The 15,258-nt window shown below is 33.8% G+C and overlaps 1 long non-coding RNA gene across 1 annotated transcript in view; it reads left to right on the forward strand.

Annotated features, from left to right (window-relative positions):
* The window catches only part of LOC131855715 (uncharacterized), a 104,318-nt gene extending 90,010 nt beyond the window's left edge, over positions 1 to 14,308 (forward strand). The window contains exons 2-3 of the long non-coding RNA XR_009358119.1: positions 2,535 to 2,586; positions 14,161 to 14,308. This is a non-coding gene — a long non-coding RNA (uncharacterized LOC131855715). The remainder of the gene's footprint in view (positions 1 to 2,534; positions 2,587 to 14,160) is intronic.
* Positions 14,309 to 15,258: the final 950 nt, after the last annotated feature.

A 15,258-nucleotide genomic window follows, 5' to 3' on the forward strand; every position in this document is an offset into this window, starting at 1 on the left:
ATTAACTTAAAACTAACCAGGGTGAGACTTTGTGCGCAGGCGACTGAAAGAGTGTTATATTTCTATCTCGCTCATTTCTCTGTTGTTATGCAACCTGCATGCGCTGACAATGAGCCGCTCAAAAACATGAATATACCTATATTTTATATATATATAAAATAACATAATACAATTGAAATTAATTCTGATCGATCCCTGTCCAATTCAAATGGGGATCGAAATTACGACGGTCTGTGTCAAGGTTCGGACCCCTAGTGGTGCCCTCACACTAAAGTCGTATCCGTCAGGCGGGATTTGAGCTTCAATCGCTCCATCAGTCCTTCCGCGAATTTGGAGTGCCATCTGCACTCGCCCCTATAGTCCGGTGAAGCTGTAAAGGCCAGAAGTGGCCAACAGCATTAGAGAAGTTCGAAAAAAAAAATTCTGTTCGATCCCTGCCCAATTCAAATGGGGATCGAATTTACGACGGTCTGTGTCAAGGTTCGAATCCCTAGCTGTGCCCTCAGACTGGTCGTATCCGTCAGGCGGGAGTTGGGTTTCAATCGCTCCATAAGTCCTTCCGCGAATTTGGAGTGCCATCTGCACTCGCCCCCTATAGTCCGGTGAAGTTGTAAAGGCCAGAAGTGGCCAACAGCATTAGAGTACTCTGAAAAAATACTATAAAAATATATCTATGTTAACCCTTTGTCAAAGGAACATAATAAGTACAGATTGTGTTATGGGTACTAGTCAACTAGTAGATATACTGCGATATTTTTTTTATATATACATACAAGATACATAAAACCCACTCGATTCAATACAAACTATGATATATGTCTGTAACGTGCGAGGAATCGAATTCGCGACCATCGTAAGTAAAGCAGTAAGCTAGACCGCTAGACCATCGAGGCCTTCACTGTTCAATTTTAAAACTGGATCGAATGAACAGTAGCTTAGATAATGGTCTATCAGCATACCAGACAGTTAGGGCTATAACCATAGCTTCTATTTCACTGTAGATCTGCAATTTTACTAGTAAGCTCATTCTGTTTATTGACCATAATCTGTGGCCCTTCTTTCTTAAATGGATAAATACGGTAAGACTAGGGTCTGATGTAAGGGAAAGTGGAATAGATGCAATCAATTACTTATTGTTAATACTCATACTTTGTATATCTATATTTATATATATATACAGATAACATAATATTACATAGTAGTGACATCTATGACAGTATACAGCTATGACGCGTCATCTACTGCGGCTGTGCGCCGTGCAATATTGTGTATCTGTGGTGGATTACGTTTTGCGCGGGAAAATAATAATATCAATCTCAGGACAATTCACATAGCGCCATCTAGACCCAAGTTAAGCAATCTAAAGCTTGATTTACCTGTAAAAAAAAACAAACACATGTGACAATGTATATGGAAGAGCGGGATGTACCTAACACAGGAATTTCTATGCTTACTAGATTATCCCAACACTATGTTATTGTAACCAAATTGTTTTTGAAAGAAATAAACATTTTTTCATTTTAATGAAACTTTACAATAATATCGAAATATATATAATGTATATGTATTTATACAAGTAATATTATTGGTATTATATAATATGAAATGTTTATTATTATGTGTTATTGTGAAATGTTTATTTCTTTAAAAAACAATTCGGTTACAATTACATAGTGTTGGGATGATCTAATAAGCATAGCAATGGCTGTGTTAGGTACATCACGCTCTTCCATATACATTGTCATATGTTTGTTTTTTTTAGATTATTTAAGACATATTAGATAACTAATATTATAAACTAAAGCAAAAGTTACTTATTAGTATAAATATCTAATAATAATAATAAGTTTACATATAGTATAAATAGCTACGCCCGCGACTTCGTCCGCGTAAAATGACGATACTTCCATATAACCTTTCAACCCCTTGCAACCTTTGTTTTGCATTAAAAAGAAGCCTATGTCCTTTGTCAGGTTCTAGACTATCTGTGTCCCAAATTTCATTTAAATCGGTTCAGTGGTTTCGGCATGAAAGCGAGACAGACAGACAGAGTTACTTTCGCATTTATAATATTAGTAAGGATGTGAGTGTGTGTGTAAAATAATTTAGTAGTTTTTGCATGAAAGAGTATCAAACATCCATCCATCTGATCAAACATATTCAATGTCACTCAGAAACTTCCGCGTTTTAATATTAGTAAGATTCAGAAGAAGTTATTGCAATGCATGGCAAATTTGTCAGTATTTTTTTAAATGGAAACACTTTTTAATCAAATTTCTTAACTTTGCCGTACGATTTTTTTTTGTATCTGTTTTTTTATTGATTATATTTGCACCGCCTATAATTTTTCTCTGCACAACCTGTGGTTGACTGGTACAAAATGCCGTAAAGCGTTAAGTCCGCCATATGTACTTTTACCTTGGTATTTTGTGCATTGAAGTTATATAAATAAAAAAAAATATGTATAAATAAACATTTTGTCAATTACAATTTTTTTATTATATTCTAAAAAATAACGATTTTTTTTGTTTCAGACAGGGCGTGGTGTGATAGATCCACCACACATGTCCCCAAAACATGATACCGGTGAGTTTTTACAACAACATTATTTAAACTAATGTTATAGTTTAAGAGAAAATATTCAATTACGAGCTGAGTTTCTTGTCAGTTCTACTCATCTCGAAATCATTCCGAACTGACGGTAGATTTGACATATCATAGTCTGTAATAGACCTACATGAATAGAGATATTTTGAATTTAAATTACTTGTATGTTATGGATAAATTTAAAAAATAATTATATTTATTTATAACTAGCTATACCCGCGGTTTCACTCGCGTTAAATTTCAATATATAAATATGAATAAAAATATAGCAGACGTGTCATTTTTATGTACATATATTACTGTAAAGTTTCATCAAAATCCGTTCAGTATTTTTTGCATGAATGAGTAATAAACATTCATATTTATAAACTTTCGCGTTTATATCATTACATACTCGTAGTATAAAACAAAGTCGCTGTCGCTACCTGTCCCTATGTATGCTTAAATCTTTAAAACTACGCAGCGGATTATGAAGCGGTTTTTTTTAATAGATAGAGTGATTCTAGAGGAAGGTTTATTTGTATAATGCATGTACACCCGGACGAAGCCGGGGCGAGTAGTTACTTATTATTAACATACTATATTGCACCAACATTAAAAGTGGATAAAATATTGAAGATAGAAGCAGATACAAAAGGCGGTTTAACGCAATCTCTTCTAGGCAACTTCAGGAAAGAGAGTGTTAATAAAAATAAAGCAGATGGCACGTGAGTGGAAATATGTTAACCTATTTTAAAAACTCTGCCGCTTACGTCATAAAACCTTTGTACTTCTTTTTATGAAAATTGCGCGGACGGTGGAGTTATGAAATTTCGCACACTTATAGTTTACTAGCTTTTGCCCGCGGCTTCGCTCGCGTTAATATAACCCCTTAGGGGTGGAATTTATCAAAATCCTTTCTTTGGGGATGCTTACGTCATAGTAGCTTTATGCATGCAAAGTCTCAGCCCGATCGGTTTAAAATTGACAAAGTTTCATACAAACTTTCATCCCTTATTTTATGCCCTTGGGGGCAAAATGAATCAAAATCCTTTCTCAGCGGATATCTACGTCATAACATCTACCTAAATGCCAAATTGCAGCCCGATCCGTCCAGTGGTTTGGGTTGTGCATTGATAGATCACTATGTCAGTCAGTTACCTTTGAGTTATATATATTTAGATTGTCTGCCTTCTTCTGCTTCGTCTTAACTTCGTCTGCTTCACACTTGCTTGACATTTATCATTATATTTCACCCAATTTCCATTATAACTATATAAATTATAGCCGATATGTTATTCTGATGTATAACTTATATTACTGCAAAGTTTCATTAAAATCCGTTCAATAGTTTTTGTGTGAAAGAGTAACAAACATCCATCCATACTCACAAACTTTTGCGTTTATAATGTTAGTAAGATTATGTAATATTATGTTATATATTGTAAGATAACGAGATGGCATGCAGAATTCTAATAGTTTTTAAAATTATAAATAAAATATTAATATAATTTTAATGAACTAAAATAAATAAAAATAAACATTACACTCACTACAATGTATTTGACACACACACACATGTGTCAAATTGTGAATAGATTAATATTGTTTGTCTTTATTTTTTATTTTATTTTATTTATTTATTAAAGGAAAACCAAGGCTATTCAAGTACATCTTCAATAAAATCAATATATATGTCATAATAAGCCACTGACAGGCTTTCACTAATAACAATAGACTAATTCTTAAAAAAATTACATCACTACGTATAAAGGCATTATAAAGTTAACAGAGAATATGAAATTAATTAACAAGAGTTCAGTAACAAATAGTAAATTTATAGAAATATATACATATACATGATTTTCAATAATAATTAATTGTGATTTAAAGATTGTTATTTTAATATTATTTGATTGTTTATAGTGTAACTGAATGTGTATAATAACCATTATTTAAATTAATTATGGTCAAATTTCGATCATCGGACTACTAAACTAGTAAACATCGTAACGTAGTATAAAACAAAAACGCGGTTAGTTGGAATGGACGACCAAAAAAAGATGGATGGATTGTGTGAAAGATAATATGAATAAAAGGAGAGTATGCTCAGATATGACGGCCGATAGAGATCAGTGGAAGAGAATGACATACTGCGCCGACCACAAATAATGGGATAAAGGCAAGGCAATCATGTGTACAAAACAAAATCGCCGCTATCTGTTCGCTTATATTTTTTAAATTACGCATCGGATTTAATGCAGTTTTCAGCAATTGATAGAGTGATTCAAGAGAAATCTTTATATGTATAACACATGCGTGTTATAGTACAGAACAAGCCGAGAAATTCATAGATACGTAATGCATCCGTGGACGGTATACGGGTCGCTAGTGATTCATTTATTACAATGATTATTATTTTTAATAATAGTTATTGTGAATAGCAACCCCTCCAGTATTTTTAAAAAAGTACGATGGAGGTAAGCGAGTCTTCTTGCTGTTAAGTCACCCATAGGTAGATTCAAGGGTTTAGACTTCAAAAGAATACATCTAGAACATTGGCAGCCTCGGTGGTCTAACGGTTTAACACACCGCTTTCCTTCCGATGGTTGCTGGTTCGAATCCTGCAAATATTTGTATTCATAAGTATATAAATGTTTAATTGAATTAAACCAATCACTGTATTCCAAGCATTAATTAAAAATTAATTTGAAACAGTATGTAATTAACTACAGTTGAATATTAGAAATATAAACGAACAAATGTAAGCTGGAAGGTAATGGATGGTAACATATCCCGTTTAGTTTTTGCAAAGCAGTTTAACAATTACCTCTGGGTAATTGGAGTTGCCCTAAGCTCGGCAAAAACATTATGCCTTCATACGTGGCCCTTTATTACTAAGTTATCAGCTGCTTGCGCAGATGTAAACGTAATTACTGACGCAAATATTATTTTTTCTACCCACATAATGTTTGATTAGTTACTATGTTCACCTATGTTTTTTTATGTAATTAGTGTAATAAGTTGACTGTACACCTGACGACGTACGACCACCTATACCTATATGCATGATCGGCTCTACGGACATCACGTTATCATGCGATACCTGTGATACTCCCTTCCTTGTCGTATCATCTATCACACAGTTCATCCATCTCTTTTTCAGCCTTCCTCTGCCCTTAAAAACATTCATAAGTCTAAAATTGGTGTAGTAAATAAGCTGCCTATACGTTGGATACTATGCTTATATAAGTGAACAACACTACGTACATCACGTTATCACGTGATACCCATGATACTCCCTTTTTGCTTTATCATCTTTTACACAGTCCTACCATCTCTTTTTCAGCCTTCCTTTGAACCTTAATCCAAAATTAAAACCATAAATTAATATGTTTTAAATTGGTCTAATAATTAAGCTGCCTTAACACCTGATGTTATGCCTATATACATGATCAGCTCTACAGTCATCACATTATCATGTGATACCCGTGATATCACTCATGCGTTGCCATTTCGGATAACTTCATCTCACTGACTCTCATCCTGTAATTTCATCGTCTGCTACTTCCATTTCTTATTCATTTGTGATCGGTGTTATATATGTTTTTCTTCCATTCATCCCTGTTAGCAATCATTTCGTTATTCACTCCCTTTCTTGCCATATTTCTTTCTTTCTTTTTATTCTTTCATCCAAGTTAAGTAGAGCTGTTCTTATGGGTACTAGACAACTAATATAAATACATAGATAGACAGCCTCGGTGGTCTAGTGGTTTAGCACATTAATATGTTACTATATGGTTGGGTCGATCCTACGGTACAAACATTTGTATTCATGAGTATAATTGTTTGTATTGGTTGTGTTTTCTATGTATAATATGTATTTATTATCAAAAATGTATCCATGTATTTATATCAGTTGTCTATTACTCATAACACAAGCTTGGGACTAGATGGCGCTATATGAATTGTCCAAAAAATAGATATAAATTTATTCCAAATACATACATAATATACATAGAGAACACCCAGACCCGACCGGACCAAGATAAAAAAGAACCCACGACCATCGGAAATAAAGTGAGCTAAACCGCTAGACCACCGATTTCGTCAAATTGGTGTAGTAATATATGCCTTTCCACCTGATCTTACGCTTATATATATAATCAGCTCTACGGATATCACGTTATCATGTAATATCCGTGATATCACACATTCCGGTGAACTTTGATGTCATGACTCTCATCCTGTAATTTCATCGTCTGCTACTTCCACATTATTTGGGGTCGGCTTACTATGTTTTCTTTTCCATTCATCCCTGTTCGAGTCATCTCGTTATTTCATTTACATTATGTTTCTTGCCATGTCATCTTTCATATACTCCATCCATCTTTATTCGGTCTTTTCTACCCTTATAACCTACATTACATTACATTTATATTTAATACTTTCTCTAAATAGTCTCTTCATACCTTGGACAATTCACAAGCGCCATCTAGTCCCAAACTAAGCAGAACTTGTGTACTAGACAACCATTATAAAATGATATACTTTATTTATTCCAAATACATACATAATATACATAGAGAACACCCAGACCCGACCCGAACCAGATAGAATTGAACCCGCGACCATCGGAAGTAAAGTGTGCAAATTGGTGTAGTAAATAAGCTGCCTATCCACCTGATGTTATGCCTGATGGTATATATATGAAAACTATGGATATCACGTTATCATGTAATATCCGTGATACCACTTATTCCGGTGAACTTAGATGTCATGACTCTCATTCTGTAATTTCATCGTCTTCTTCTTTCGTATCCTATTCATTTAGGATCGCGGTAATATCTTCTCTTAAATGTATAACCAGCTCTGCTTGGCTTTGGACTACATGGCGTTGTATACTACACTTTATTTCTTTTGTAATACGATTCAGTTTTATAAGTATTCCAATTGACTTTCAGCTTGGTATACGTTTTGAGGGTTATAATTCTGATGGCGGGTAGTGGTCGTAAAGTGTACATATGCATAACTTCATATGAATTAAAAAATATTTCCGTTTTTATAGCGTGACCGGAACTTACGGTTGTTGGGAACCATTTTAAAGGTGTTTTTATAAAAAGGGTTAGCAAAAAATGTTCTCGCTTTAATGAACTATTCATTCAACCCTTTCATTGCTTGTTTTATTTTTTAATAAATAATAAACCATGGTCTAGCCATTTAATACACTATTCTACTTGAGATAGTCGGTGGTTCGATTCCTCGCACGATGCAAACATTTGTGTTAATGAATACGATTGTTTGTATTTGTTTGTTTTTATATATATATGTATTTAAGTAATTTTATTCTTATTTTAATTTAGTTGTTTAGTATCCATAATACAAGTTCTGCTTAGCTTCGGTCAAGATAGCCCCGTGCGAATTGTCAATTAAAATTATGAGAGAATTGTTGCAGTCTAGTGTTTTACTAATGCGATATATATACTACAAAGGTTTTGAAAGGTTTTATTCGAATCGTTAGACTAAGAAGGTCTAACGATTCGAATTTCGACACTAAATTACTTCTAAAAGAGAAAAAAAAATATAATAGCTCTAATGCCTTGTATTACATTAAATTTCATTTTTTTGGCTGTAATTTCTTAAATTAGATGGTAATACACTATACATTATATATGTAAATTGGAATTGTCTTAAGTATCTGTAATAGATCTACATGAACAAAGATATTCTTAAATTTTAATTTTAATTCTATCTCTTTATTTTGGTTTATCGTCGACTTTTTGGAACATTCTTTATATATACATACATGTCATGTACATACTATATATTGTTTCTGGTTTATCATCAACTTTTGGGACATCATTTATATATAATAATAATAATAATAATCTCAGGACAATTCACACAGCGCCATCTAGACCCAAGTTAAGCTAGCTAAAGCTTGTGTTATGGGTACTAGGTAACTGATACGAATACATAGATATTTTTTTTTTGTAAATACATAGGTACAGAATATACATAGAAAATACCCAGATACAAACAAATCGATACAAACAATCATACTCATGAATACAAATGTTTGTGCCGTGCGAGGAATCGAACCCGCGACCATCGGTCGTAAAGCGGTGTGCTAGACCACTAGACCACCGAGGTCGTCAGTACTTACATGTACATATTATACTAGTATATACATGTACATATTATATATTGTGAGCATATCTGCATATAATTAAATGGGAACAATAAAAGGTGGCTAGGATTAGGCACCCTGGATTATGCGACGTAAAAGTGACTTTATTCACCGGCTTATGGTACCTGTTATGGTTGCAATGTCTTTGTGAGATGTGGGATGCTGTATGTGTATGACAATAGGCCTTTATTAAAATTAATAATGTAATGTATTTTGCTATATATTTAGTATACATTTTTTTTAATAATTTGAAGTGAAAAGATTTTTGTGTAATGGATAAACTGACCGTATGGGCCCAGTAGTTGTTGTGTCTTTATTTTTTGTCAATATAACAAAAAATAAAGAAAATAAAATTTATAGAAATAGAAGTAATCTTTACTCAAATAAACTCATTAGAAGCACTTTTGAAAAGTCATATCTTTTTTTATTGTACCACTCATTCTGAATGCAGACTCACACAAAAAGAATGAGCAAGAAACTAGTGTGTTGCTCTATTGAATAAATGTTATTTTAAACAAATAATTACACAATAATAAGTCAGAGGCATGCGACAATCAACATAGAAACCGCTACGCACTGATTCCTAGTGCAATCAGATAATATTGTCAGCGCTATGAATTTTAAGTTTTTCTACAAAAACATTATCATTTACAAACTCTTCTATTTTAAAATAATCATTTTTACAGAGAAAGTGTTGTATACGATATTTCGAATCTTTATATTACACACAACAGGATATAAAAACTGTCCCTACTAATATTATTGCAATCACTATTGAAACTAATGTATATACTAATATAATAACGCTGAAAAGTTTGTCTGTTTGTTTGAACGCGGTAATCTCAGGAACTACTGGTTCGAATTGAAAAATTATTTTTGTGTTGGATAGTCTATTTATCGAGGAAAGCTTTAAGCTATATAACATTACGATACGACCAATAGAAGTTGAACAGCAATGAATAATATTGCAAAAGGTGGGGAATGAAACGCAGACGAAGTTGCGTGGGTCAGCTAGTGCTGAATAAATGTCTTTATTATTATTATAGTGTAGTTGTTTCCATCCATCGGTGTCTATAGTTCGATTATAATTGACTCATAATTGAATTATAACACCTGGAATTCAGCTGGGCTTCCATTTAGGGTTTGCGGCCAGTCTACATGGGAAACTAACACAATAGGCCTGTTTCGTAACCCCACCTGTGTACCTATTCAAAGCACGATCAATATAAGGAATTTGCAGGGAAACTATCAAAACCATTAATAATCATTATACTTAGTTGAATACATGCTTCACTATCTATCACCCGCGACATCGTCTGCATGAGACTTATAATATTAATTTATAAAATTTTTAAAGTAAGAGTAGCTCAAGTTATTCCTTTAAACAAATAGAAATAGAAATAATCTTTATTCAAATAAACTCATTACAAGCACTTTTGAATAGTCATATTTTGATTCTACCACTCATTCGGAATGCAGATTCATCACAAGAAGAATGAGCAAGAAACTTGTGTGTTGCTCTTTTTAATAGATGATTTAATAGATGTACAAACTAACTAAAACAACTAACAGTAATTTTTTTTATATATAGATTAGCTGTAACACGCGGTTTCATCCACGTGGAATTATAAGCAATCTAAAATAAAGGTAGCCTAAGTTACTCCTTATAAGATTAGCTATCGGCGAGTGAAAATCCCGTCAAAATTGGTTCAACCGTTTTAGAGATTAGTAAGAAGAAATGAACAGACAATTTATTTTAATAAAATAATTTTTCGATGAAACTTCCGTATGCCGTCAGCAACGTGCACTTGACACCCCTGGTGTCTCAGACGTTCAGAGGCTACGGTAGCCATTTACCATCAGATGAACCGTATTGTTGTTTGCTACCATCGTAGTATAAAAAAAATGTACTTTCATATGCAATTAGTGAAAACGTGAATTTGATATGACAAACAGACACTTTAATTATATTTATTTATATACATAAATATATACGTATAGTTATATATGTGAGAGTCTCAACCGTGACCGAGATATATAAAAATGAAAGGTCGTAAAATTGATCCTGGTGGAAATCAAAATCTTGATATATTCAAATTCCATTCAAATTAAAGAATCGTTTATTCATTTAGGTCATTTTATCCTCTTATGAACATCCAATTTTTTATATTATATTTTTACTAGCCGTCCAATTCATTATATAGATCCAATTGAGAAGAACTGGCAAGAAACTCTATTGAATTCCTTTTTTTTTAAAGCCAGTTTATTTAGAATGTATATTTATGTAGGTGTTTATGTGTAACAATAAATGAAAATCCCGTGCACGAACTACTATTGCGATACTAGTAATCATTTAGTCTAAGTTTAATTTTCTGACTAACCTCCGGCGATAGAGACTGAAGCTAAGTAAAGCTTGTGTTATGCATACTAGAAAACTAATATAAATACATAAATACATTATTTTTGTAAATACATAGTATTCATAGAAAATACCCAGTTAGATACAAACAATCATACTCAAGAATACAAATATTTGCACCGTGCGAGGACTCGAACTCGCGACATTCACATGTTTATCTTAATCACTCATCCATGGTTGGCATCCCTGAATCTCTGGAGTACAAATAATTGGCTTGCCTTACACGGCGTCGCTGTGTCGACATGTCATACTCTGAATGACATGTAACACTATCCCATTGGAAGATCTGTGGTCAATACAGAGTATATCAAATTACATCAATTGATAGGTACATTGTTAATTAATGACGGATATTGTGTCGATGGAATGACGTTGGACTGTTGTCTTATTGTATTTTCAATCACACGACAAATAACTATCTATAACAAGTGTATACTACATTCTAAAACAATTATCCAATACCAAAATTAATAATTAAGACTACTAGTGATTGGCCCAACAGTCAGAATTCGATCGAATTATAATTTAAATTATTCGAAATAATTTAAATTATATTTTGTTTTCTTTTTCTTTATGGTTGTTCTTTTTTATTTAATGTATTTTTATGCGTATATTTAAAAAAAAATACCATTCTTCATACCTCATATTCTTCATACATCATACCTTCTCTATATAAACTACTAACTACTCGCCCCGGTTTCGCACGGGTGTACGTGTATTATATATATATAAACCTTCCTCTTGAATCACTCTATCTATTAAGAAAACCGCTTCAAAATCCGTTGCGTAGTTTAAAAGCAGAGGTTCTCAAACTTTTTTGTGTCGTAGACCCCTTGCCATATTTTTCGGTTTTGGGTAGACCCTTCATACTTACCTGGTATTGATTTTTTTGTAAATTTCTAATTGCAGTAAAGTTTAGTATTAAAAACATAAATTAAAAACAACAAGATGACCGCTGTTGTACCGATATAGACCACTTTGGTAATCACTGTTTTAAAGATTTAAATATACATAGGGACGGTCAGATAGCGACAGCAAGTTTGTTTCATACTATGTAATGATAATGATAAGTACGCAAAATTTCATACATCGTAAAACGAAATACTAATTATGGGTATTTAACGATTTATAATTACTGAACAAAATGTTAGATGTCAATTGTGAGTTTAGTTTTAATGCAAAAACATTTCCTAATATTTTCTTTTCTATCCAAAAGCAGTTCATCTGTTATTTTTGTCAAAGAAATTTGGCAACCCTAACCATAGCCTTTGGACGCCTGCAACACCAGGGCTGTCACGTGCGCGTTGCCGTCTCTTAAGGCATCTTAATATAAAGCCTTCTTGAAAAACCCCATGCTGTAGTCTCTCGAGAAAACTTCAGCAAGTAGTTCATTCCACAATCTAAGTGTACGTGGGAGGAAACTCCTCTGAAACCGCACAATCCGAGACCATTTGGGTTCGAAGGAAGGTTTAGATAGGTGTAATAAACACGTTGAGGTTTTGTGTAATTTAATAGAAATAAGCGTGGGAAGCCGGAGCAAGTCGCTAGTATTGTATAAAGTATATAAAACATTACAAAAGTGTCCGTAAAGGTACGTAATATATGAAGAGAATGTAGTGATAAAAGTTTCATAGGCGACGTAGAGCGTACATGTTCTAACGTGTCGGAAACTGCCACAGCATACTAACGCCACTTGGAAAACTAGTGGAAAATAGCATTATTGAAACTTCCATATTGCAAGGTTTCATATGAAATGTACGTACTAGTTTTGCAACAATAGTTCGCGACTGAGATCTCAGAATTTAGTTCGCAGCTCTAGTTCGTAGTTCGTTCTTTTACATTTGCACCCTACTCGACTAGCCTATCCAGGTCAACCTCCAGGATTATTTTTTCAAGTAAATGTGTTCTTGTTTTTTCTATCGAGACGTTAATATTAAACGAACTAAACAGTACACTTAGATTGTGGAATTAACTACCTGCCGAGGTCTTCTCGAGAGACTACAGCACGGGGTTTTCCAAGAAGGGTATATTAAGGTATCTAAGGTTTGGCAATGCGCAAGTAATACCCCTGCTATTTCAGGCATCCTTAGGCTACTGTAACCGTTTCCCATGCTTGTTTGCCACCATCGTAGGTAGTTCGCATAGTTCCTCTTTGGAACTCTTCCGAACTAGTTCGTTTACAAGTTGCACAAACCTAGAACGTAGCCAGTTCAGAAACTGCGATTGAAGAAAGCAAGCAAACGATTTTGTCGTCCACTCATGAGCAGGAAATTGAATAGAATGTTCCGTTGAACGATCGGAGATTGTAATAGATTTTTCTTTTATAGTTAATAATTTATTGGAATAATAAACTTCAGTGGTATTGCGGTTTAATATTTTGCAGATATAGTGGAGAGATTAGATATTATGTCAATTCTTGCAAAGTGTAAAACAGTCTATCAAGATATCATTAGGAAGCATTATACAATGAAAATAACAAAATTTGCATAGTGTTTAATGCTGTTATCTTCTGGTCTGCACTGGTCTGCTCTAATAACTATGACCGATTTATTTTATTACTCAAGTAAATATAAATTTGTATATATTTTATTATTTGGTAGATTGTATTCACAGAACATTTTTAATAATGTAATTCAAACAACATTTTTTTAAAAGAGCAAGATGTTCCTTCTCTTTCTTCTTATGATGAGTTTGTGTTTCGAATGAGTGATAGAATTAAAAAGTAAGACTATTCAAAAGTGTTTATCATAAGTTTATTTGAATAAACTTATCGCTATGGGAAGTTTGGCCGACCCGACAACCCAGAACAGACTGTCATGGCGTCGCAAAATTAGGGGAGCCGGCTCCACATAAAGTGAGTCAGTGCTAAGAAGTTGAAGAAGAATAAAGACTATTTCTATTTCTCTTTCTAAAGAGTTCCTTTTTACAGTTTCCTTGCGATACCCAATTTTTTTTATAATTTCAGATGATAGTGCGAGTGTGGTGCGAAAGCGGCGCGGGTTGGTCGGCCACGCACGTGCCCGTAACGCCTCAGAGCACCTGTCTCGATGTGTTGGAGTGCTGCCGCGAGCCTGGTGAAGAGCCCTGTCTGTTGCTCGCACTGCATCCCCAACACGGAGGTAATTAACAAAAATTCCCTCAGCGCCATCTAGGGACATGCTATGCAGAGCTTGAGTTTTTGGTCAAAGCTAGACAATTAGAAATGCTTTGTATACACGTACGCCTATATAGTAAATATACACAAAGAACGCAAAAAAAATACTCATGTGTGAAGAATCGAACTCGTGACCGTTAGAAGTAAGGCGGTGTGTTAAACCACTAAACCTCTGAACCTGGTAGATATTTTTGTTTAACATAAAAGAAAAACTTAAAGTAATAGTGAACAGTAGTTAAAAGAACCATAAAAATATAGCACTGATCTATGTATAGCTTATAAATCATTCCAGTTATTTAAAATGAAAAACATTTTTGCTTTCAGAATTTTGACAAAATAGTTATAATGGCTAGGTAATTCAGTGACTTTTTTAGATATGGGTGTATTCCTGATACAAGTAATTAAGTTAACAAAAGAACTGCAGTTGACACAAACAATCTTTATTAAAATATGTCAAAAATTGCATAAATGACTGTTACGAGTTGGGCTAATTCGGTCGCAATATGAAAAATAAATGGTTATTCAGGCAGGATACTGGAAGTACTAAGAAAGATAACTAATTAGAACGTCTAACTCCAAAGCATCTTAAGCGTATAACGTCCACTACAATTTTAACAACGTTAACGTTAAAGTACGAATCCGTTTATCAGCTTCAAAGAAGAACTTAAATTCCATTACGGGCATAGTTGAGTGTAGTACTACGCGAGACGCGGCGATGTCGCCAGAAGAAACCTTACTCCGTTACAGACATGACGTTTAATTCCTCTAACAGTACTTGATGGGCCTCTAACCCTCCGAGCCGACGCGGAGCCGTGTGACTCTCTGTAATTCTTGAAAACGCACATACGTGTAATAATCCTAGGCCGGAATGCTGCTTTTCAAGTAATTAGTTGGTAAACTGGCTACACT

This window comes from Achroia grisella, unplaced genomic scaffold, assembly GCF_030625045.1.
Source record: "Achroia grisella isolate CSIRO2021 unplaced genomic scaffold, CSIRO_AGI_Agris_v1 utg1062, whole genome shotgun sequence".
Taxonomy (NCBI): Eukaryota; Metazoa; Arthropoda; class Insecta; order Lepidoptera; family Pyralidae; genus Achroia; species Achroia grisella.